General features: G+C 47.1%; 1 protein-coding gene across 4 annotated transcripts in view; it reads right to left on the reverse strand.

The window, feature by feature from the left end:
- Positions 1-24,566, reverse strand: part of LOC144179100 (Friend leukemia integration 1 transcription factor-like) — a 107,330-nt gene that overhangs the window by 79,524 nt on the left and 3,240 nt on the right. The window lies entirely within an intron of this gene.

Consider the following 24,566-nt stretch of genomic DNA (forward strand, 5'->3'; position numbering starts at 1 on the left):
GTTTATCTCCCATCCGCAGTCTTATTCACCTGTATCCTACGCGCTTCAAGCTATACAGATTCGCTACTGGTTCGCGAATGTTGTTGTTTTACAGCGAAGCTGTCTTATTCTGGTTCTTACCAAAAATGCGTGCGTCTATCGGGTTACTTCGACAAAGAATCGCACGCGCTCGTTCCAGATCTAGTGTCAACTACTCTGTCGTTCTCAATCGAATGGAGATGTCTTGGAAAAAAAAACTGAAATCGGATGATGGGGCGACTGTATCATTATGCAGAGTTTCATTTACTTTTCACGATTAGTTAGTTCACAATAAAGTTGTAAGCGCTACAGAATTCCAGTCTGCTGTCCGCCTACGGAGGGAGTATGGTTACGGAAGGTGGTTTCCATATCAGCTTTTATTACACAGAAAAAAGTTATATGGGAATTAATTTGAAATTAGGTCTAAGAAGTTATGTGCATGTGTATTATGTATGTCCATTTGATCAATTAGCAAATCACCATACATAACTCAATAAATAGTTACCCAACAATACACTTCAATGGTTTTCCATCTTCACAGAATGGAAGGTAGAGCAAAACCGCCTTAAAACCGGAAAGTCAGAACTTTTATTTCCTGAGGAAGACCTCTGAAAAAGAATGGCCCCAACCCATTGTGTGAACGTGCATGGTTGGACGTGGAAGCCAAACGAGTGCAGGACACAAAACACGATTGACCTGGGCGGGGTCCAAACTAGCGCGAGAACAAAGCACGATCGCTAATATTTTCCGATTTCGCATAGTTCCAAGTTAGTCAGCTCAATAATATTTGGAAGCGTTGCACTTTTATACCGGCAGACAATCATGGCGCTGTTAGTTCAACGGTGGCTTTGTGATGATACTGGATTACCTTAGAACCGGCGGCTTCGTGTTATTTTTATTAAAACTGCTTATCCAAAATACCTGCACAGACGAAACTTCCCACAGTTATGTAGTCGTTTGAGGAGTCGAAATTCGGATGTGTTTCGGGATAAGTGCAGCAAAATATGATTTGCAGACGTTTGCCGTAACCATAGCCCTCGCATATAAATCCGTGAACTGAAAGCAGACAGAGATTTTCAACCAACCCCCTACAATTCCACGGTGAACTGTGAAATGTAAATAAATCTCGGTGTAATAACAGACCCCTCTTAGCAGCCAACTGCAGGTGATATCTTTCCGAGATATCTACATAACATTCAGTACACAGGGCATTGCTGAGGAAGTTGGCTTTTTCACAAAATGTTTTCTGTCGGCGGATGCCGGATACGCTTGAGCCATTGAATGGTCGCGGTATACAGCTTCGAAAAAGCCATCTGGTATGCTTGCCTGTTTGTCTGTCTGTTCGGTCGAACTGACAAAATCAAATATAAGAAAACAGAAGACAATTAACTCGAGTGGAGTCAATGGAACGGTCCAAACGCGGGCCACATGCGTTATTCAACGGCCGAGAGTACGCTATATCCTCCACGCCACACGCGTTACGTGTGTCTAACGCATTTTCAGAAGGGGAATATGATTAACGTGAAGTTAAGACAAAGAAAGCGCACTGTAACAATGCAGCAATGCCGCACAAAATAGCACCGAAATAGATTTTTTGAGAATCGCCATGCCATCTTGCAAACAATCATGAACAGTCGGCGACACTTTCGGGAAATTGGGACATATACTCTCCTCGCAAACGCTTTCGGATGCATCCCGGAGATTCACGGTAAACAGGGAATCGATATTTACTTAATCAGGCGTAATTATTGCGCATCGTCTTGGTACACTGAAGTAAGAAAATGTTTAAAGTCCACAATGAATTTGTCATGTTCTGAGCTTTTTCGTTTCATCATACGTGCTTTTCTTATCGAGAAAAGTGCCTTCGAAAGTGTTGCTTCCTTCGCACAATCTTCGATTCATTGCAGTCGGCAATGATGACGTCCTGGCAAGTCCGGTGGAACAGCATACTAGCACGCACACTGTAGCCTGTGCATCAACAGAAACAAAGCCGATGATATACCCATAAATAGGGCTCCGGGTTTTCGGAATTTATTTTTGGTAAAACTCAGAGGGTGTTTTTCGGAGTTTATAGAATTCTTAGCGAAATTTCGGTGTTTTTCGGGGTGCATATCCCCCGCACGGGGCACCTTGAGCAATCTTGGTGACGGTACTGGCGATACCGCGGACCCCGAGCCCCCAAACATAAGCTGGATCCAACCGTGGCGATGTGTGTATAGGTGGAGGGTTAGAAACCACGAACGGTGGCCGTCGGAGCCGTGGTCAAGCTCCGGCCGATGGGCTCCCTGCCTGTCTACCAGGCAGGGAGCTCCGGGACCTCTTTGGCTACCAGGGTAAGGTCAAAGAAGAAAGTACCCCCGTCTCCCTGCTTTTCAATGTATCATATGGCATTTTCGAAACCCCCCCCCCCCAGACGTGATCGGCCCCCGAAAAGGGGCCGCACCGAAGTTTCCTTTCCACCCCTACCAACTATCAACGTTCCAAAACATGACAACTATCCCCGTTTTTTGGTCCTCGAATCAATAGACAAATCCAAACCCGTCTCCTCCCAATCTGTATTCCTCGTCTCCAAGTTCCTTGAAGGAATCATTGGCAAATCTTTCGAGGCGAAAAAACTACGAACAGGCGAAGTGTTGGTTGAAGTCAAGACGCAGCAGCAAGCCACAAATCTCCTGACCCAAACCCGCATGGCAGATCTGGACATCACTGTCACACCCCACCGCAGCCTCAACAGCTCGCAGGGGGTGATATCTCAGCCAGATCTGCTAAGTGAAACAGAGGCCGACCTTCTGGAAGGCCTGAAGGATCAGGGCGTAACAGCTGTCAGGAGAATCACCATCCGTCGCGACAATGTAGAAATACCAACAAAGCACGTAGTCTTAACATTCAGCAGTTCAAAACTTCCTGAGCACATCAATGCTGGTTTCATTAGGTGTGGTGTACGTCCGTACATACCTAACCCGCGCCGCTGCTACAAGTGCCAGCGGTTCGGGCACGCTACGACTTCTTGCCGCGGCAAACAGACCTGCGCAAAATGCGCCGCACACGACCACCCCACTGAAAATTGTGACTCCACCACCTTCACCTGCGCAAACTGTCAGGGGCCGCACGCGGCATGGTCCCGCAGCTGTGAGAAGTTTCACCAGGAGAAGAAGATAATTCACGTAAAAGTAACCGAGAACATCTCCTTCCCCGAGGCGCGAAAGAGGTTCGCCTCTTTCCCCCTGGGGAGGTACGCCGACGCAGCTCGCCGGGGGGCGGAGCGGCGTCTTGTTTCGGCGGGGACCCAGTACCGCGAGTCGGACTTGGTCCCGCCCCCGCCCCCCTCTGGGTTGCCTCAGGCAGCCCAACCCACCTCCGCACCGCTCGCTGAGCCAGCAGCGGCTGTGGTGGCAACCACGTCTCGTGGGGATGCTGCTGCACCCACTGTTTCCTCCTCTCCACCGGCCCAAAGCGCCTGCGAGGGCCAGGAGGAGATGGAGCTGGAGGAAACCGCAGCAGTTCCCACCTCCGCCGCACCGCCTGTGCCACCCGGGGCGCTCCTGACGCCCTTGGCGGTCGCGGCCAAAACGAAGGGCACCGCAAAGGGTGCCCAGTCCAAGTCTAGGGGGCCCAGTCCGCTGGGCACCCCCTTGCCCTCAGATGACGACCTAGACGTCGAGCCGTTCCGGCATGCACCACAGCGCAAGGAACGGGCTCCGGCGTCCAGGTCAGTAGACAAAATGAAAAAGCCCCTTCCAAGAGTACAAGCCCCGAAAGCCGACACGTAAACACACACATACTCCAGTAGATCTAAACTTCAATAATGGCAAGAGAAAATATCATGCAATGGAACTGCAGAGGCCTTCTTAAAAATCTTGATGATGTTTATGAGTTACTGCATTCCAATCAGCCAAGTGTCATGTGTGTACAAGAAACACACTTAAATTCCAGACATACAAACTTTTTGAATAGTTACCAGGTATTTAGGAAGGACAGGGTTGGTGGTGGTACATCTTCCGGGGGTGTGGCCATCATTGCCCGAAAGTCCTTGGCGTGTCATTCTATCCTGTTACAGACCGTCCTTGAGGCTGTTGCCATTCGTACCATAATTTTCAATAGGCTAATAACTCTATGCTCAGTTTACATCCCTCCTGATTTCCAGCTCTTGAGCTCGGATTTCGAGGGCCTTATGGATCAGCTACCCACACCTTTCATTCTTTTAGGCGACCTCAACGCACATAACTCTCTTTGGGGCTCTGCTCGCACAGATGCCCGAGGTCGCCTTATCGAAAAATATCTAACATCTTCGGGAGCATGTCTATTCAATACAAACAAGCCTACATACCATAATATAGGACACAACAGTTATTCACACCTCGATTTGGCGATTGGCTCTGCAGTACTCTTTCCATCTCTAGAATGGGACGTTGGCACTAACCCATATGGCAGTGACCACTTCCCAACCACATTATCATACTTAGGTAAAGGCCCGAGCAGTCCATCTTCCCATAACAGGTTCAATGAAGATAGAGCGAACTGGAGTACATTTACAGAAACATCTAAACTACACCACACATCCATTGAACACCTACACGTTGAAGAAGCTACCCAACTCCTCACGGCGCACATCCTCGACGCCGCTGAGAAGTCCATTCCCCACGCCTCTGGTGCTCCGCGCAATCAGAGGAGGCCGTGGTGGAATGAGGACTGTAGGCGGGCGCGAGAGGCCCAGAACAAGGCGTGGGGTATCCTTCTACGGTACCCCACGTCGGGCAACCTTATTTTGTTCAAACGGGCCAAGGCGTTAGGAAAACGTGTGCGCCGTGAGGCAAAACGAGAGAGTTGGCGCACCTTCCTTACATCCATTAACTCATACACAGACACACACAAAGTCTGGACACGAATACGAAAACTAAAAGGACAACAGACACACAGCCTGCCCCTGGTTAGTACAACAGGGGACACACTGGAAGACCAGGCTAACACACTTGCACAACACTTTCAACACGTTTCCAGCTCTGCACACTACACAAACACTCTCCTGAGACATAAAACCACTTGTGAAAAGAAGTCCTTACATGATAATAACAGGTCAAAATCTGGTTACAACTCTGAATTTACTCTTTATGAGCTGAAGGCTGCCCTGAGCACATGTAAACCTTCAGCTCCAGGCGCAGATCAGATTACATACACAATGATACAACACCTACACCCAGATACTCTTGAAACACTCCTACACTTATACAACAACATATGGCTTTCGGGGCACATTCCGAAATCTTGGAGGGAGGCTATTGTAGTGGCGTTCTTGAAGGAGGGTAAGGACCCGTCTTCTCCCGCCAGTTACCGACCCATCGCCCTCACAAGCTGCCTGTGCAAGCTTCTCGAGAAGATGATTAACAGGAGACTCGTGTACTTCTTAGAATATAATGGTCTGCTCGAGAGCTGCCAGGCCGGCTTCAGGGTGGGGCGATCCACAAACGACCAACTCGTCGCCCTTGAGTCGTATATAAAGGATGCCTTTGTCCACAAACAGTTTTGTGCTACGGTCTTTTTTGATCTTGAGAAAGCCTTCGAAAGGCGTTGCCACGAACCATTTCCTGTACCATGTATGTAGATGATGTCCAAATATCCTTTAAATCGTGTAATATGTCAATTTGCGAACGCCAAGTCCAGCTTGGTGTTAATAAGCTAGCTGGCTGGGCTGATCAGAACGGTTTTAAGCTAAACCCAGTTAAGAGCACTTGTGTTGTGTTCTCCAAAAGGCGTGGGATCAGGCCAGATCCAGACATCAAACTGAATGGTGTCTCGATACCAGTCAAAAAAGAACACAAGTTCCTAGGTATAGTCCTTGATGAAAAACTTTCCTTTATCCCCCATATCAAACAACTAAAACACAAATGTATTAAAACACTGAATATTCTAAAGGTCTTGTCGCATCACTCGTACGGTGCTGACATACAACTGCTGCTGCGAGTGTTTACCAGCCTGGTAGGCTCGAGGTTAGACTATGGGAGTGTTTTGTATGGTTCAGGAAGGGAAACTGCTTTGAAAATGCTCGACCCAGTGCAGCACTTGGGCCTTCGACTTGCGTCTGGTGCTTTCCGGACTAGGCCCGTGCAAAGTCTATACGTCGAGTGTGACAGATGGTGCCTGGGGTACCAGCGCGAGTATGTCGATTTGCTATATGCTTTTAAAGTTTCATCAATGTCTCACCATCCCATTAAGTCTATAGTGAACGATACATCTACATCCCAACTGTTTTTAAATCGTCCATCTATTTCTGCGCCTTTCTCGCTCAGGGCGAGGGAGAAAGCCTCTGAACTTTCTGTCTCGTTTTTAGACACTTTTACAACATCTCTCATTGATTCTATAGCCCCATGGCATCTTCGTCCTGTATTGTGTGATTTGTCCTTTACGCAATTTAAGAAAAACACGGTGCCCACAACTGCCGTTTTGCAGCATTTCATGCATCTCCAGGCGAAATATGGGGCAACAGAATTTTTTACTGATGCTTCAAAAACATCCATTGCGGTGTCTTGTGCTGCACACGGACCCAATTTCAGTGCTTGTAAAACCATGAATGTGAATTCTAGCATTTTTACAGCTGAGGCATATGGTATACTCCTTGTTTTAAATCACATCAATGAACATAATATCGCAAACTCCATCATTTTTACGGATTCACTAAGCGTCGTGCGCACATTATCATCCCAAAGGTCTTCCAAAAATTACATTGTCAATCTGGTTTTTAAATCTTTGATGTCAGCGTATGCGTCAGGTCTGAATGTTACCATCTGCTGGGTTCCAGGCCACGCTGGCATCGCGGGCAATGAGTTTGCTGATGAAATGGCCGCTGCTGCTGCACTGAGAAACACTCTAGACATAGAAACAGTACCGTACACTGACATGAAGCCAGTCATCAGACAACACCTACGTAAAACATGGCAAACACACTGGAGTCAACAGTCAGACAAGCTACATGTAATAAAGCCACACTTGGGACGATACACAACTGACTCACACAACAGGCACACCGAAGTGACCCTAGCAAGGTTACGGATAGGCCACACACATGCAACACACTCGCACTTGCTCACTGGGTCTCCAAGACCCATGTGCAGCAGGTGTGGAGAGGGCCTATCCGTAATCCACGTACTCATCCAATGCAAGGCACTTGACACAACACGACGCAAACACTTCCCGCAACTATACAGACAACACGTTCCGTTTCACCCATTGTACTTTCTAGGAGACGAGCCCATGTTTTCCACCAAGCTTGTTTTTAAGTTTCTCACCGATGTCAATTGTTTACATCTCATCTCTTATCATGCATCATGACAACCTGGCCCTTTACACCAGTCATCTTCATTAGCTTGTTTTGTTTTGTGTATGTTTATTGAAACCCTCTACTTTTACTTTCACATCGCTGTCATGAAATCACTTTTGTTTGGCGCTCTTTGCCCTTAGCTGGCCTTGCGCCATTAAAAATCCAGATATCATCATCATCATCGGGGTGCATATCCTGTAAATATCCAATTCTCCGAGACTCGGATTTTAAATATTCTGTATTTTAAATTCCCCAAATCCTAAGTGAAATCATATATACTCGGGTACAAGTTAAGAACGGCAACGGAAGTTGCCGCTGTGCCTCGTCACCGCAGCCGATGTTACTCCGCGCGGCGCAAGTAGTGAGTTACTGGGAATATTTTGAACATAGCACGAGCCGTTTCCGTGCATTTTCGGACTTAATATGCTTATAAACTACTGCAGCGACAACAAGCAAACTACGTGAGAAAAGACGGACGGTATCGCGCATTCACAGCAATCTCCTTTCAAAACGCGCGCGCCCGTTCACATCCGAGTCCGACGCTTAGGCGGAGGAATACCACACATGTGCTATTGCCGTTCTTAACTTATTCCTGAGTATATCTGAATACGAACACCTCAGACCAAACACAAACCGCACGCTTTTTGCGCTCGATGTTCATTGCCGCGCAGAAACTGGGCTAAGAAAAAAACAAAGCGGTTTCGCGAAGGACTGCCGCAAAGCGTTCGAAAAAAGAGACACGCCCCTTTTAAAATTGACAAGCTTCGCTTGCAAATAGGCGTCAAAACAGTGTATGCACAAAAATGCGAAAAACGCATGTCAAGCCCTTCGTTACCGACCGATGTATAAATGACCTCTTTCGAGAACACGCCGTTCAAATAAAAAGTTGAACATTGTCACATTTTTTCGTTCCTTTAAAAAAAGTGTAACAGTGCACCCTATGTCAGAAACGCAAAATTGACGAAAAAGCAGGCATGTCATGGCACGGGATGTCGCAGAAGCTATTTGTGTCCAACAAAATCGGGGTAGATAACCCATGTTTAGGCAAGATTATTGGTCTTGAAAGTGGACAAAGTAGCCTCCTTGCGGGACCGGTGGCCATACGCAGTTACCGCCGAAACGTGTGAACTGTTTTTTTTTTAGTTTTTTGTCTTCGTGTTTTAGTGTTTACCTTGCATATATTGCACATATATGTCCTATTAGACCTGTATATATGTTTATATTTATCCTCCCCTTCTCTCTCTCCTCCCTTTACTGTACAACGGTTCCCCATTCCCCACACCAGCAGGCGTTCCGGTGTCCAGAGGTGAGACAAACTACGCCTGCTGGTGGTCTTTCCTTTCCTTGTTTACAATAAATTCATTCATTCATTCAGTGGTGCTGATAACTTGCCGCATATCCTCAAGTACGAACTTCGTTCGTCATTTTTTTTTCGGCGTGTGCTCTAACATCGGTGTTTCTCGGATAAATCCGAATTGTGCGAAATTTCACCCGCGAGTGTTTATCGCATTTTTTCGGATTAACCAGAAAACTCAAATCCCTGACCATATTATAGGTGAAAAACGATATCCTGAACGCTTATATACATGAGAGCACAGTGCAAACCAGTGAGAAGTCATTTCAGCAGTTGGTGCTGTGGTCGCGGACGGATATGTTTTCTGTTCTGTCGCCCATTACAGATAAACAAAACGTTTGTACTTTGCTACGTAGTCAGATAATAGATTAAATGAGTTAAATTGTACAATGAAGCCACAAATAACACTCCGAGTAATTCATTCTCCCTTTGACGTAGAATATCGCGCCCTGGTGCAGTTCGCTACACGTCCGAAGCGTACACAGTGCGAAACAGTCACGGGATGCCTAGGCAACCTTAATAATGCCGCCGAAGTGCGGAGTGTGAATGAAGACTGCTCACGTTCAGTGTTGCCACAGACTGAACTCGTAAAAACCAAACAGCAACGAATTTAAGGGCCCCAAATGCCAGAACAAATACGATGAAACGTGCTTCAACGCTTGCTTTAGGAAACCGTGGGGCAGTTACTAAACTGGAATGGCAAGCTGGCAAGTGGTGGTTGATACGCCGTTCAGATCGTATGTATAGACAACTATAATAACGAAAAAAATATAGTTCAGTAAACACCCATCAGTTTCATTTGCTTCGTCTGGAGTACGTATTATTGATTGGCGCTAACGTAATTATGGATGAAGGGTCGCGGTCAGTCGTTGTTCCCTACAAATACATTCGTGTCTAACTGATTTCATGCAGGCGTCTATCAATTCACATATTCACACTTAACACATACCTTGTGTTATCGATAGCCTTCAGGCCTTTAAGATATCTCAAAAATATTACCCCGACACGAGCACTTTCCATGATAAATATCGTCTATATTCGGAACTCGAACCCTCGCAGAACTAATTACACCGACAATCATCCGTCCCCAAGCCTACACAACATTAAGTGGCACGCGCATATGATCGCTATTATTGCCGATTATGAGGTGCCGCGCAATAAATCGCCTCGCTCAAAAGGCAAAACTTTCGCACCATCCAAACAAACCCAAGAAGAAAACTGAGCCATGTCAGCGCGAAGTCATCTTTTAGATGTCGCCAGACAAAAGGACGACTACCACACGTTTGAAGTTCCCGCCTCATTCTCGAGGCCCCCGCACAAACTTCGAAATGGTCCCGCACACGTTTGATACAGACATCAAGCGGCCATTGCCGCCCACACATGGACGAACCCCTTCCCACACACAAGTGCGACGCGTATATACGTGCAAAGGGTCAGCGCACACATCGGCGAAATTCCACGCCAGCAGCGGGCACAGTGGGCGACCCTGGGTGATCACCGTCGTCTCCTCCCTTGACATCCGCACTGCCGGTGGCCAGGAACCTCTCAAACTCCGGGTACAGGACACACACGGCTGGCGTGAGATTCCCGGAATGTGGCAGGCCCGTATCGAGCCGTCGCCCAGTGCTTACTCGCACTCCGAACAATGGTCACTCACGCCGTAATGGACGCCGGGCACGAAAGCACGACGGCCGCCTCCTCCGCAGCTGCCCGCTTAACCTTATACTATACGCTCCGTATAAGGAACCGCCTCCCCATCCGAAGGAACTCATTCATGCGGTGGCGGATGTCCATCCTCGCTCGTATACCTTGATGTGCAGATACGGCGGCGGAATTCTTGGGGCAACTGGAGTGGCGTCCTTGTTGCCTTTCCGGCACGCATTTGTGTCGCCTGTATTCAGAGGAAGCGCCAGCCCGTTAGCATAAGAACAATGCCGGAACCCCCAAGTGGGAATTATCGGGGAAATGCTTAATACCCCTGTTACACGGGCACTTGCCACGGTCGTTTACGCAAACGGCAGCTGAATGCAGTAATAGAGGCGGGAACTGAGCGTTGGTGGCTGGACTCACAGGACACTTTTAATGTTCAGTTGCGTTTGGATGATTCATCACGTGACTCTTGAAATTTTACATAACTCCATAAATGTTCCCTCTAATTATTTTCTGCGTTGCTCGCTGTACAGTGTATTTCTTTTACTCTTCGCAAGAAATTTTTGCAACGCTAGTGGCGAACCTCATTTAGCCGACCCAATCCGATCCTAGGCGTTTCAAATGGCCGCGTTTGTTTTTGTGGCTTCGAAATGGTGAAGTGTTCCTTTTCGCGATCCATCGCTTGTACTAACCTCAGCACTACTGTCCTGCCACAAGTTAATTTGCAAATGCGTTAGCGACGGTGTCCACACGAAGCCTTTTCCCGGATGCGCGCTCGGCTGCAGCGGGGATACATTGTTACTGGGGGCAGCCATCTTGCCTATCTGCCGACGAAAGGGACGGAAACACCGGCGGAAAGGAGACCGGCGACCTCCGTTGGCGCCGATCCCAGTTGGGTTTCAAACAGCGTTTAACGACCGTTAAGGCCAACTGCCGTTTCCTCTAACAGTCGTTAAAGTGCCCTTGTAACAGGGGTATAAGTCGCTCTGCTAAGCTCCGAGTCCCTTTAAAGTTGGCTGCAATACTATACACAAATGAATTGCTTGGAAGACATTTTTCAGTGGAAAGCATATCGATTTTGACATGGTAAGTATGAAAACCCCAGGGCTTCTTATTAAATGCCTCCAAAGATCCCGTGCATCCCTACTAGATGCCATAAAACGAACACCTGCAAAGTTGGTTTCACTGCTATACAAAAAAATGGTGCTAGGAAGGCCTCCTTACAGGGTCAATATAAGTGATGAAAAATCAGAACATGAAGACCCTCGCGTATTTTATTAATACCAGTTTTCTTGTACAGCGAAAGCGTTTACCACCAAGCGTCACATACTTGCAGACGGGTTTTCTCATTTTAGTCGTTTACATTAACGATTTTCTTTTCAATTGTATTTTTGTGTCCGGACTCTGTTGGCAGCATGCTCTTGTTTTTCTTGTCCTTTTCTTTTCTTCTTTTTTTAACGCTTCATGTTTGTCTTCTTCCTGCTGTAACCCTGATGTCTCACTCATCAACGTAGTCACCCCCCATCTGATGTATAGCCTTGTCCCTAGCAGGGCTGGCCTCACCAGTTCACATTAAACAGCATTCTCTCTCTCCCTCTCTCTGCTTACGCATTAAAAATTGCGTTTTGCCCAGAATAGATGAACTCCAAAAACATTCTCCATTTCAACCGACGGCCATTTTCAGTGAAAATATCCCTCCGCGATCGCATTTTGTGGTTCACCATTCTGTGATCCCTTACATGATTCGTCAAAAAAAAGTTCTTTTTACCAGCTGATTCGAGCAGTGGGAATGCGCGCTGACCAGCTCGGACCTGCAGGACCAGCAAAGCCTGATCCAGCGGGCCACCCGAGCAGCGACAGCACGCGGCTACCTGGACTAAGGCGGCCGCCCATCTGCTCTAAATAGGTAAAATAAACGTTTGATCCTCCTCCTTTACCAGCTGATATATGCCATCGCAACTACCAAGAGCGGGATGGGGTTGCAGTGGAGGGGTTTCATGATACAGTCGCCACCCTTAATTGCGAAGTCCACGGGTACCGCAATAAAATATCAAATTAACCGAAATGCCAATTGTCGGGCGCTTCGACTCACGAACTGGCGGGGGCCCTGGGGCGAGCAGCGCACAAATGAAATGCACGTGTCGCGCGGCGCCTTGAGACGCCGCGCATTTCGAACGCCTGCGCGCACCGGATCTCTTAACCACCACCACATGCGATGGCCACCGACGGAGACAACTGGCTTTTCCTTCTTCCCCGGCCCCAGCGGCAAGACGAGGGGATGAAGACAAGGGAGACGCGGCCCGGGCGCAGGAGAGCTCGGCCCGTCGTCTTGGGGCTCCGCGCCAGTACTGTTTTTTAATCGCCCGCCGGGCTGTAAATAAATGTACAGTTTGTATCGGAGGCTGAGTTTGTCGGTTGAGGATACCCGGGGTGAGATCCTCAGCGCTGCTGCGGCTTGGAGGAGAAGCCCCGGGGAAAAGAACATCACGAAGATAACTCCAATTAACAAAAAGAACAATAAGGGCATTGTCATTATTCCGTACCACGTCTCCCTTCTTGATTTCGTTCAGAATTTTGACTTAATTTCGCCGCCAATTCGAGCGTAAGATACTTGATAGTTCAGGCTTATCGCTACATTAGAAGCCTTAAGCGTTCACCACGCAAACCGCTCACACGGCGCATGCGCAAAAAAATAAAAGGTGGGGGAGGGGGGGGGGGGGGGTTCAGAAACTGAAAATCGAGAATTGCGAACGCTGGCGCTAGTCTCAACTGACCTGCCGACTTATCGACTGCACGCTGCCCCAGTTGCGATGACGCCGACATAGTGCAGCGCACGACGGGGTTTTGGCGCCTAACATTTTGAATATTATCGCGAAATGACGGTCACCTGGATGATTTCTATTCGGAAGGACTTCCAATTAACCGGTATAATGGGTCCTAGCCTCGAATTATCCAGCAATCTCTTACATCGAATAGCATGTGAAATTTCCGGGACCAGCACATCCCTTCCAATTAACCGAAAACTTCAGTTAAGCTAGCGACTTCGAATAATCGGCAGTAGACTGTACATGAACGTGTACGGACTTGTATAGGAATCGGGCGTGTTTGTGCGCATTAGCGCAACCTGTGGATGTAATGCTGACTGAGCAGTGCGGCAGCTGAGGCACCAGGCACAAGGGCCGTCTCCTCCCCTGCCCAACTTTCCCACTTTATCGCTAGCCAAGCGTTCCCAACGCGGAGAGCGTGTGACTAATGATATATATATATATATATATATATATATATATATATATATATATATATATATATATATATATATATATATATATATATATATATATATATATATACAGGGTGTCCCAGCTATCATGCACCAAGGTTTAAAAAAAGGGAAATTGCGTAGCTCGAAGAAAACCTAGTGCATAATGTTTGCAGTACTGTGAAGAAGCGGAGAGTAATTTTTTCGTTAACGAGACTTAATTAATTAATTGTAATTAATTATCTAACTCGAGAAATACTGTCTAAATCACTAAAGTGTCAATGAGGCACTTGTAGGTAACCACGAGGGGCATCTAACTACGCTATTTTCAGCGACGAACTAATTGCGTACTCATTCATTTTCACTGATAAAGGAAACTCGCGAAATATGAAAAATACCACGTGACGACGCTTACGCGCGCATTGTAAAGCAGCGTCCCCAAACAAAGCTGATTGAAAGCAACTGCTTCGCGTGTTACCCGCCCGAAGAGACAGCGCATCACCTTGATAATAGCATGCATGGAAGGAGCAGCAGCAGCAAGATTCGCGGGACGCGTGTGCAGATAAGGAACTAACTCGGTCGCGATTTCTTCTTTCTTTCTTTTGTCTATTTCATTTTGGCTAACTCAGAGGCAGCCTGTTTGAGGGCGTTGCTTTAGGGTGCGCACGGAGGCGTCGTCACGTGGTATTTTTCATATTTCGCGGGTTTCCTTTATCAGTCAGAATAAATGTGTACGCAATTAGTTCATCGCCAAAAATACCGCAGATAGATTCCCCTCGTGGTTACCTACAAGTGCCTCATTGACACTTTAGTGATTAGGACAGTATTTCTCGAGTTAGATAATTAATTACAATTAGTTAATTAAATCTCCTTAAAGAAAAAAATACTGTCCGCTTCTTCACAGTACTGCAAACATTATGCACCTGGTTTCTTTCGAGTTACGCCTTTACTCTTTTTTTAAATCTTGGTGCATGATAGCTGGGACACCCTGTATATATATATATATATATATATATATATATATATATATATATATATATATATATATAGGGAGCAGTTGAACTTTTGAAGATGGTAGAGAACACAAGAAAAGAAAACTTTCAACAAGGTAAAAGCACGATTGTTGCCAACGTTTCAGCAACGTTTCAGCACGATTTCTCCAATAAATCGTTTATTCCCTCTCTCTCTCTCTCTCTCTCTCTCTCTCTCTCTCTCTCTCTATATATATATATATATATATATATATATATATATATATATATATATATATATATACATATATATATATATATATATATATATATATATATATATATATATATATATATATATATAGAGAGAGAGAGAGAGAGAGAGAGAGAGAGGGGGGGGGGGAATAAACGATTTATTGGAGAGTAGAGCTCCAACCTAAAAAGGAGCTGGCTAGCTGTGCTCATCTTCGGTCGCCACCTCGCCAGTAACGCATAGGCAGAAAATAAAAAGACAGAGAGCCTGCTTTAATAAAGCCGAAGGGTTAGTTGTTCTGTTCACTGTAATATCTATAGATACGAATGCGCACAGGACTCCGAGGAAGCGTTTTTGTCCACAAAGCCTCACTCTTTTCATTTTAGTTTCTGCATTTTAATATATCGATGTAGTGTGCAAATAACGTGGGCAAAAAAAAAAAAAAAAGACCGATGGGGGGGGAGGGGGGATTGAGAACGGGGATGCAGCACAACGTTCTGAGATCGAAACACCCCTTGGCAGACACTCTGGAGTGAAATTAAAAAAAAAAAAAAATTACTCGCAGCGAAAAAGAAATTTGACGTTAACGTTTGCGTTCTTAACTCATAAGAAGCGTTTAGGTATTCGCGGAATTTTTTTCATAGTCACGACGATGACTATGGTAAGTATGCTAAGCAGTGGGAACGGAATTTCAGATTGTCTGCACATACGGATATACTATTCTTGGTCATGTTAGGGCCCAATTATACTGTATTTTTAGGGCTTTGCTCAGCAAATTTTTAATTTTTTTTAAGCTCTACCGCCACGGGTATGCGTATACGTCAGCGATGGTCCATGACTCTGAACACGCAAATAACATCAACACAAACTCCTCATCTGTCATTCAACGTCTGGCGCGCGTGACATACCGCAACTTCTTGATGGCCGCCACAGGCTCACTAGGTTAAACGAATCAAACGAAATAGAAACGAGGTATTCGCGGCTGTTAGCAGACTTTTTTTGCGTCGAAATGCATGCGAAGGAGGGAAAAAGAAGTCCGCATCAACGAAGTCTAAACGAAGCTACAAAGCAGCGTGTCAGCTTTTTTCCCCCCCCTTTTCGTGTGATTACAGTTGGAATATTAGCATTTCATTATGCACTGCCTCCAGCTATTTCTCTTCGCGGCGACGCAAGCGACCAAAAAGACACGAAACCAGAGCAGCCGGGTCGATGATTTTGACCTACGCTGCAACAGTATATATAACTAGGCTTAGGAACGCAAGCAGCAAAGAAAACCACATTCGACTCCCATAGCGTGAATTCCTTCTCACTCTCTATTTCTCCCCACCACGCACGTACTCAAACACACGTACCAAAATCGCCATCACACACATACAAGTAAAAGGGCTAGGCTTAACACTATGCGGTGAACGAGCTACTAGATATGCGTACGCGTCTAGCGGATGCCATTGCTAGACCGGAAATGCGCGCCATGCCGAATTCCGTTAATGGCGGCGTGAATGGAAGCTCGTGTTTCAATCCTGGTTCGGGGCACTCGAGAAAATAACAAGCAAAATAGGACCCGAAAAGACGAAGAGGGCACAAAAAGCAAAAAAAAAAAGCTATCGGTGTGGAACGACCTTTATTTATTTTTCTTACTGCAGACAAGTGTGAGACACACGAGCGTTTTCGATACCGCAAAGACATTACGTCGCGTTGACTTTCTTTGTTATTTTTTTTCGTCGACTGACTCGCCGGTGGAGTAAATGATCCTTTCGTGTGCCCTTAGAGGCGAGGAGCAGGCATGATGGTGCCCTTACTGCACGATTGTTGTGGCGCATTAATGTTTGCCCGCGGCCGGCGCATTGTGGGTCAACCCATCGCAACTGCTAATGGGCCGCGTCTGCCTGCTATCCGGTAAATCGAGGACCTGAGCGAGACAAAAGGTCTCGTTCGTTCATTGGGCTACACGCTCGGACCTGTCGGTAACATGCGTGGGCGCGTCTTGCAATGTGAAGTCACCCGGTCTTATGAAACAGACCCGAAGTTTGATGTTTCTTCTTCGGGGGCTTAAGGTCGTTCGTGCGCGGGGCAGACTTCTGTATAACGGAGAACGGATGAAAGTGGCACACCGAAATAGTGGGCTAGGGAACGGCTGCAGAAAAGTAGTTAAGTGAGGACGCAACTAAAGGGAAGGCAAATAAAGGATGAAGAGCTCCTAAGTTAATATAATTAACGAACAAATAAGAAGGGCGGTGCAAAATATATACAAATGAATACTTATCACACAAGAATTGAACAAGTATCGAACATTCATGTATAATGCATCACATACCGGCACCAAGGTGTAAGTGTTAGTGCTGGTACTTTGTTGTTTTTTCTCCTTGTGCGATTCACTCTGTGCGCTATTTTGACAAACAATGTTCAATCATTGTACACCAACCGGTCCGCGTCAACGCTCTTTTACTATTCTTACTCTGCGCTACATTACACCTTCTCGGTGCCCTGCTTGATTGACCTTAGTTGATTGATAATATTTTTCCAGGTAACTTCATAGCAGTGTACACTGCAATAAGCCGGCGGCCTACAATATGAAAACTACGACAGGGTCCTTAGGATGGACTTCCAGGGCACCGAGTGTTCGAAACCAACGTTCAAAGCTATGCGGAGGAAAGGTTGCGACCTTTTGTGAACGTCTGTCCGTGTACCGAAGAACGCGCTGCATAGCCGAGGCAAGAAGCTAACGCATTTAAAAAAACTGCTTTAAAAACAAACCTCCGGGGCTCTGAAGACATAAAAATTATTCGTCCCTTTCCTAAACGAAAAGGAGGTAAAAGCCGCGAAGCTTGGTGGAAAACACGCAATGCCCAACGACAACTGAGGCCTTCCTCGCTTGCTGGCCTCCACTTCCGCCGGACGAACTGCGTGGTTCGTACGATGCTCCCGATTACGCTCACGAACGCGTGCCCGCGTAACCGCCTGCTCTTCGGCCCAACGAATTACCGTGACCTAGCTAGACCTGCGAACTCGAACTCAGGGCATCATCATCATAATCACCATCATCATCATCATCATCATCAGAGATCCTAGGGTAGGCTTTACTGTATGGCGTTTAGATCAAACATCCTACGTTCAAGTCCGTTATTTCAAGCTTCGCTTAAAAATTAAAAATAGCCGTAACATTTAATTACGTCCATGAAATATTTCAAAAAACTAGAAAACTTTCAAATACTGCAGGGCTAAAAGTTCAACACTCGATGTCCCAAACAACCAAAACCCTTAAAGGTCAAGCCTCCTAAATCGGATATTTAATACTGAAACACAAAACACCCGAGCCTAGTGAAGCCAAAGGAATCAATTAAAACATCAGGATAGGTCGCGTCCGTCAACAAATGACAGTAGCTTCCTGTGGCAATGCGAGGCAAGCAACCTGAATGTCCGCTCAAGTCCGACGTAACATATACAAAAGTAAGGCACCAAGTTGGTTGAAAATCCACAAGCCGCGCACGATAATGTCGCCCAGACGAGTCGTTTATTCTATATAAAGCCTCATCTGCAACGTTCGAACACGAAGGTAGTGCAATTGAAATGGCCGGGATTTCACGGTAATCCCTGCCGATGCAGGGATTACCCTCTCTTTTTCCCGCTTCATCCACGCCCCCGGCGCCTACGGCGTCCGCGTCTGGCGCCGAGACATTGGACGCCGTCGCCGCCAAGACGCCGCGATGCCAATCTCGATAGACGCTCGCCGAATGGGCGGCCGCAATAACCGCCACCGAAGCAGCGAGCGGCGCCCATGGGAGACGACGAATCAGAGGGGGAGGGCCCGGCCTTTACCATCAATCACGCACCGCCGGCGTCGATGCCACGTAACGTGGAAGAAATTGCTCTTGTCTGCGGCATTTTGTACCACAGCCGAACAAGGAATGAAGAAGTACCGTGTATACGGCGAGCTATAACAACGTGAGCGTCTCCACGTGAAGTCGGAGTTACGGCGATGCGGCCGTCAAACCGCGTAACGGGAATTTCCCCTCTGTCATCTCTCTAACGGTTGACGGCCCAGTATCAACCCTTCAAGCACACACAAGAACCACGTGTCAACTCCGACCCGTGGCCACACGCGCGCATGATGTCCTCCTCTGCACACCTTTCTTGGCGCCATGGTAATTGTGCACAGTACATGACAGTCATCCGCGTATACGCAAAGGGCGAAGGAAGAAGGCATGACAGAAGAGTGGCTAAAATTACCGCCTTGTAATGACTGGACGACTCAGCGCAAACGCAGTCATACGCGACGGGTCGTTCCGGCGGTCACTTTGCGGCGTCTGCTCTAAAATGGACGAGCAAACAAGCGTATGGAGTAGGAGGGAAACCAGTGGAGCGGTTCATTAGGCAGATGGACCATCTGGCACACCTGAGAGTGACCAGCGCTTCTTTGAAGCCGCGCGAGTCTCTCTAAACTCGGGCATTATGTTCTTCTCGTCCTTGAAGCTGCACAGTACGCTGACCCATTTTTCTTCCGAAAACAAGAAAGAGGGGAGGGCGCAAGCCAAGTCCTTGCGGTGTGCCTTTCCGTTCCGAAGTCCCATACACGCGATGTGACCATTAGTTAAAAGGAAACTACGTTCTTTATATTTGTAGTTTGAAGTCCCCCCGAGTTTGGTAGTTTAGCGCCAAGCGAGGACGACCGGCGGTTGTGCAGATGGCCATCGCGTGCGCCGGTGGTACGCGGCGCACGCCTGACACGTGCGCGGCAAACGCCAGCGACTTCGTGCACCTGACCTCAACGACGAGCTGCACGGAGCGCCAATTATTCTCGTTGCTTCGGCGATCACGTTTCTACAAAATTTTTCGCCGCATTTCAAGGAGCATTCGTAGAAAACACTCTGGAGTAGCAACAAGTTACATTATTTGACTGAACAGTAATGCCTCAAGGATGCGAGCGATTCCGCATTACGGCCCATATGAGTGGTCGCTGCGACGGGTAATGCTACTGTCTTGGAACCTTACGAGGAATATGTGGTGGAATCTCGTTACGTGAACGCTCGCCGGAACCCCTTAATACTTGGGGCTGTTTGACATTGTAAAAATGACCTTTAATAGTACACTTCCGCTGAGTGGAAATTGTTATGAGTGGAGAAAAGTCATGTTACCGTTCAGAGCAATTGTACTGCAGCTGTGTGTAACCTAAAATGGCTGTATATCTGAAGGAATACCTTACCTTTCCCGCCAATAAGAAATTAAAATGTGAAAACATCAACACTTTACATGCCCAGGTGTTTTAAGCGAAGCTTTCTTGGTTTCGGTGGTGGCGGCCGGCGTAAGGACAAACGCTCTACAGGAAAAGCCAACTTTACACACTGAAAAAAAAGAAACCCTTCTCCTGATCGGAATTCAACCGGGATCCCTCGCGTTGCGAAGCCGACGTCTATCCTATTTCGTCATTCCGACACTGTCGAAGCAATTTGAATTTTAAAGCGAAGCTTCCTGGCCTCATTGGGGATGTCCACACGTGAAAACGCACTGCAGGAAAACCAACTTTCTCTAATAATCATGACGATCGTGGAGGAAGTGAAAGATGGTTGAACAGCTTTCCCTTGGTCTAAAGTTAATCGCTTCAAAGTCCAAAGTCCCGAATCCAGATTTATTGTGCCCAAAATGCACCGCAGAAAAGACGACTTACACAACGGTTTTCAACAAAAGCACATGAAGCGCCTCGAGAAAAAAAATCAAAGTCGCTTTCTTAAGAGAAAGATAATGGCTGTCGTATACACACAAAACGCGCATTGGTACAGCACTCGAAGCCACGTTGCATTGTAGTGGTGATATCTGACGATGCGGCATAAAACCGCGAATGATCAAAATCCAAACTCAGACGACAACGGACGAATCCCTCGCGAGATTGGACTTTGATTCGACTCGTTTTGCGGTGGAGGAAAGCTTCGCGTTTCAACTTCTTTGTCATTAGGCGAATGGACCTTTGGCTGTTTTTTTTTTATTTTTGTTTGTCGATCAGTTCATCCAAGCCTGTTTCTGAAGAACATGCGGAGAATGTTACGGCATGGGTGGGCTGAAACGCTACTAAGGGCTACTGACATCAGCTATCATGTCCCCGATTCTTCAGCCCGATGGGATCTCGTGTACGCAGCGTGTTGGAAACAAGGTTGAATAACCGATGACATTTGTGCGGCGCAGGTTAGGTTTACGCAACAAGTTGTAGGTCTGTTTCGCATCTTCCATTATCGATGTGAAGTCACTCAATGGCCCATTGAGCGCGCGCACGCACACGCACACGCACACGCACGCACGCACGCACGCGCACGCACACGCGCACGCACGCACACATCCACACCCACACACACACACGCACACACACACACACATCCACACACACACACACACACACACACACACACACACACACACACACACACACACACACACAAAGAACCGGCGGCCGGCGTCTGTAGCAGCAAAACGGCTCCCAAACCCACGTGACTGTAAAGCGTTCCATAGCGATTGGTTCGCTTCGCATTAATAAAACATAAGGGAGCAAAAGCACGCGCTGCTAGGCAATGCCTGAACATGCGCATTGGCCGCAGGGTATTCCGCAGCGCATGATCCGCACCAATTCACACACAAAACTCGAAAACATACCACGCAGCGAAACTCGAAGACATTATGAACGCGGCGCAAAACTCCAATAGGCATTTTGTTGTTCCATTTAAGTGGATGTATAAATTCACTTGCATTAACAACTCAAGGAGGGTGCAGGCGTATTAGGAGGTTTTGTTTCATTCCAGCTTCGCTAAATTAAACAAGAAAATCAAGGAACGCCACAACCTCAATTGCGCATTATTTCAAAACATTTTGTTCGAGCGTACACGTTGGTGAGCGCTCAAAGAGTTCCAGCTCTTGTTGTGGACTCTGTTCTTATAAGGGCTGCATGCGAGCAGTGTGGGCCAAGTATGTGGGCGTATACTTTCAAAGGAATTCTGTACACTCATTTGCGCAATAACACGAAGGTACAAAAGAGAACACACGACGCCAAGCGCAACTTTCAACGCACTTTATTAAGTTCGTTAAAAGTTGCGCTTTCTGTCGTGTGTTCATTCCCGTGCCTTCGTCTTTGAGCGCAAAAATAACAACTCGCCCAAACCTGCGCCCCATTGAGCTATATTCAAACGAATGTCCCGATCATGACGATCGTGGGTCGTGATCGTTATGATCATGACGATCATGATGACCTTAAAAAATCGCTGCCGGTGGGCTTCACTATACAGCTCGCCAGAACGACCAATCAGCGTGACCAAATGTCTTGCGCTGTTGTTCCAGCCCAGATTATATTTTTAACGCTAACCACTTGCTGCTAGTCCTGTCATTCGCATATTTAGCACATTTGGTAGCGCTGATTGATCGCTCTAGAGTGTTGTGGTGAAGCCCCCCGACTGCGATTTCTTAGAGTGCACATGGCATTTTGCCGAAAGGCCCACATACATGACTGTGTGACTCAACTGTTCTTCTGTCCTCTTGCATTTCGGCATACTAGAGCTAATAATTACAGCGTTTCTTTTCTTTTTTGTCAACGGACTGCTTTCCCAGAGGCTGTCGGCCCGCATCGAATCCCGCAACCTAGTATTGAATATATTAGGAATATTGCGAGATATTGAATAAGCCACATAATCACAACTAACCCCAACCAGGAGCTGTGGCTCAGTGGCTGAGGCGTTGCGCTGCTAAGCACGCGGAGGATGGTGTATTTTTAGTGCTAATTGTGTGACGTACGTTGGTTATGATGGTGACGATAATATAGTAATATCTACACTTATTATCATCGTATTTCTCACTGCTTGCTTTTAACCGCGAAGCCGTTTAGCAAATTGTTAGAGTTTGGTGTCCGCAGTTAGCAATACTAAGACAATAGACAGTTTTAGTTTCACGTGCGTACAGAGTTCACGCACGCAAACGTGAGAAGTATACGTAGCTCACGCGCGTACATTTTGAAACCCTTATATTACACGCGACACACGCCGCGCGTAGGGTGCCCGGATGCGCGCGCCCTCTGCCCCTGGGTGTGTGCAGATCCTTATCTGTCGGTGCGTTATTCCTAGCGCCATCTTATAACAGACACAGACACCACTACAGCCGCGAGACCGTTGCTATGACGGCGACAAACGGTACTTCGAAGGGCTTAACAGCTGAAAAATCGCCCTTCAATCTGGAAAACAAAATCTATTTGTCGCTTAAAACTTTATGTGAGGGTAAGACTGGGCAAATTTAAGGCGAAATCAATGGCTTAGACCACGATATCACACCGAGGGATTATCGAAGAGGCTGTTTTCGCTGCGAAGCGGAAGGGCCCATGGAAGCCCCATCATTGCACTATCATTTCGTCCGATACTTCAGCGCGCAACATGGCGGCCAACCCTGCTATAAAGTATTCTTCCTTATCGTCCTCTTGATTTACATATTTCGTGTTTTGTACAACGAAGCTGTTAATGGCACCTACAACGAAACATTTCGCGACGCAGTCGTCGTCGATGTGTACAGAAAAAAATTGGTGTTCTCCCCCAACCCCAACGCCTTACTTCCTCCTTTTGTGAAAGCAGTTTAGACGGCATTGTCCACCTCGAGCTTTCATTCCATCTCCATGTTATCTAATGCTTCTTCGGTATCATTTGGCTTATTAGCTGCTGCTGTGCGAGTGTCTACGCACCGCGGATGTCCAGTGTAACTGAGTTTTACCTTTTATAACAGCGCAGGTAGTGTTCATACAGGTGTCCGCGCTAACAATGTAGGTAAGTATAATCATTTTCCTGTTCCAGTGCGCCCCCCACCCCCCTCAAAGGCGAAAGAGTGATGCGTAGCTTGCTCCGGCTCCGCATATTGCGTACCGTAAGACTAACGCTCCATTTGACAAAGAACAGTGATATAGAAAAGAAAGCTGCAGAATACGCCACCAGTATTAACTTGCGAAACGCGGACGTTCTATGCGCGCATTCTTTTCACACGGGAAATTAGAGTTTCCTTGAGGATGCAATTCAGTGTCTTACTGCTACTGCATCAGACACTTGTGGGCGGAATCAACGGGCGACACGAAAGGAAGTGTAGGCACCGTATTTGGGGGATTTCAAGGCGAAAGCCGAAAATGGCTCATTCAGCGAAATAGCCGGCGTCCCGCGTCCGTGCCAGAAAAACCGCTCCTTCGGAAGCTTTCCATGTCACGAAGCGTTCCATAGCGCGGGTTTAAATCCGGTTGTAGCGGCAGGTGGCCGTATGAAGGGAGTGGAAGACCGCAGTCGAACGAGAGGACATATAGTGCAAGCAGGGAACTTCACCATCGGCGTGAACTCTCCCATTACACGGCGGTACGAGTGAGCAGCGGCGCAACGCGTAGGAGACAGATCGAAGAGATTCGAAAGTGTTCAGGTCGATCAAAAAGCAACGCGTCTCAAGCGGCAAGGCTACAAAGGAAGGCGAGGAGGATGCGAGGCGTCCCAGGACTTCAACTGGACGTTCGTGCTTTCGCACCCACAACCCATAAGAAGTGCTCGGGGGCCCCCGGAGTATTTAACTGAATGAGTAAGAGATGTAGTAGATAACACTTCGACCGTCAAATTTCACGATACATTAGAACAGCTACTATCATCATCGTTATCCGCAAACTTTTTGGTAAATGATGATGATAATTGTCTCCACCATTTTAACTATTATCGTCATCAGCCTATTTATGTCCACTGCAGGACGAAGACCTCCGAAATTTATTTCTT

This window comes from Haemaphysalis longicornis, unplaced genomic scaffold, assembly GCF_048455015.1.
Source record: "Haemaphysalis longicornis isolate Haplotype H1 unplaced genomic scaffold, Haemaphysalis longicornis Haplotype H1 scaffold_4, whole genome shotgun sequence".
NCBI lineage: Eukaryota > Metazoa > Arthropoda > Arachnida > Ixodida > Ixodidae > Haemaphysalis > Haemaphysalis longicornis.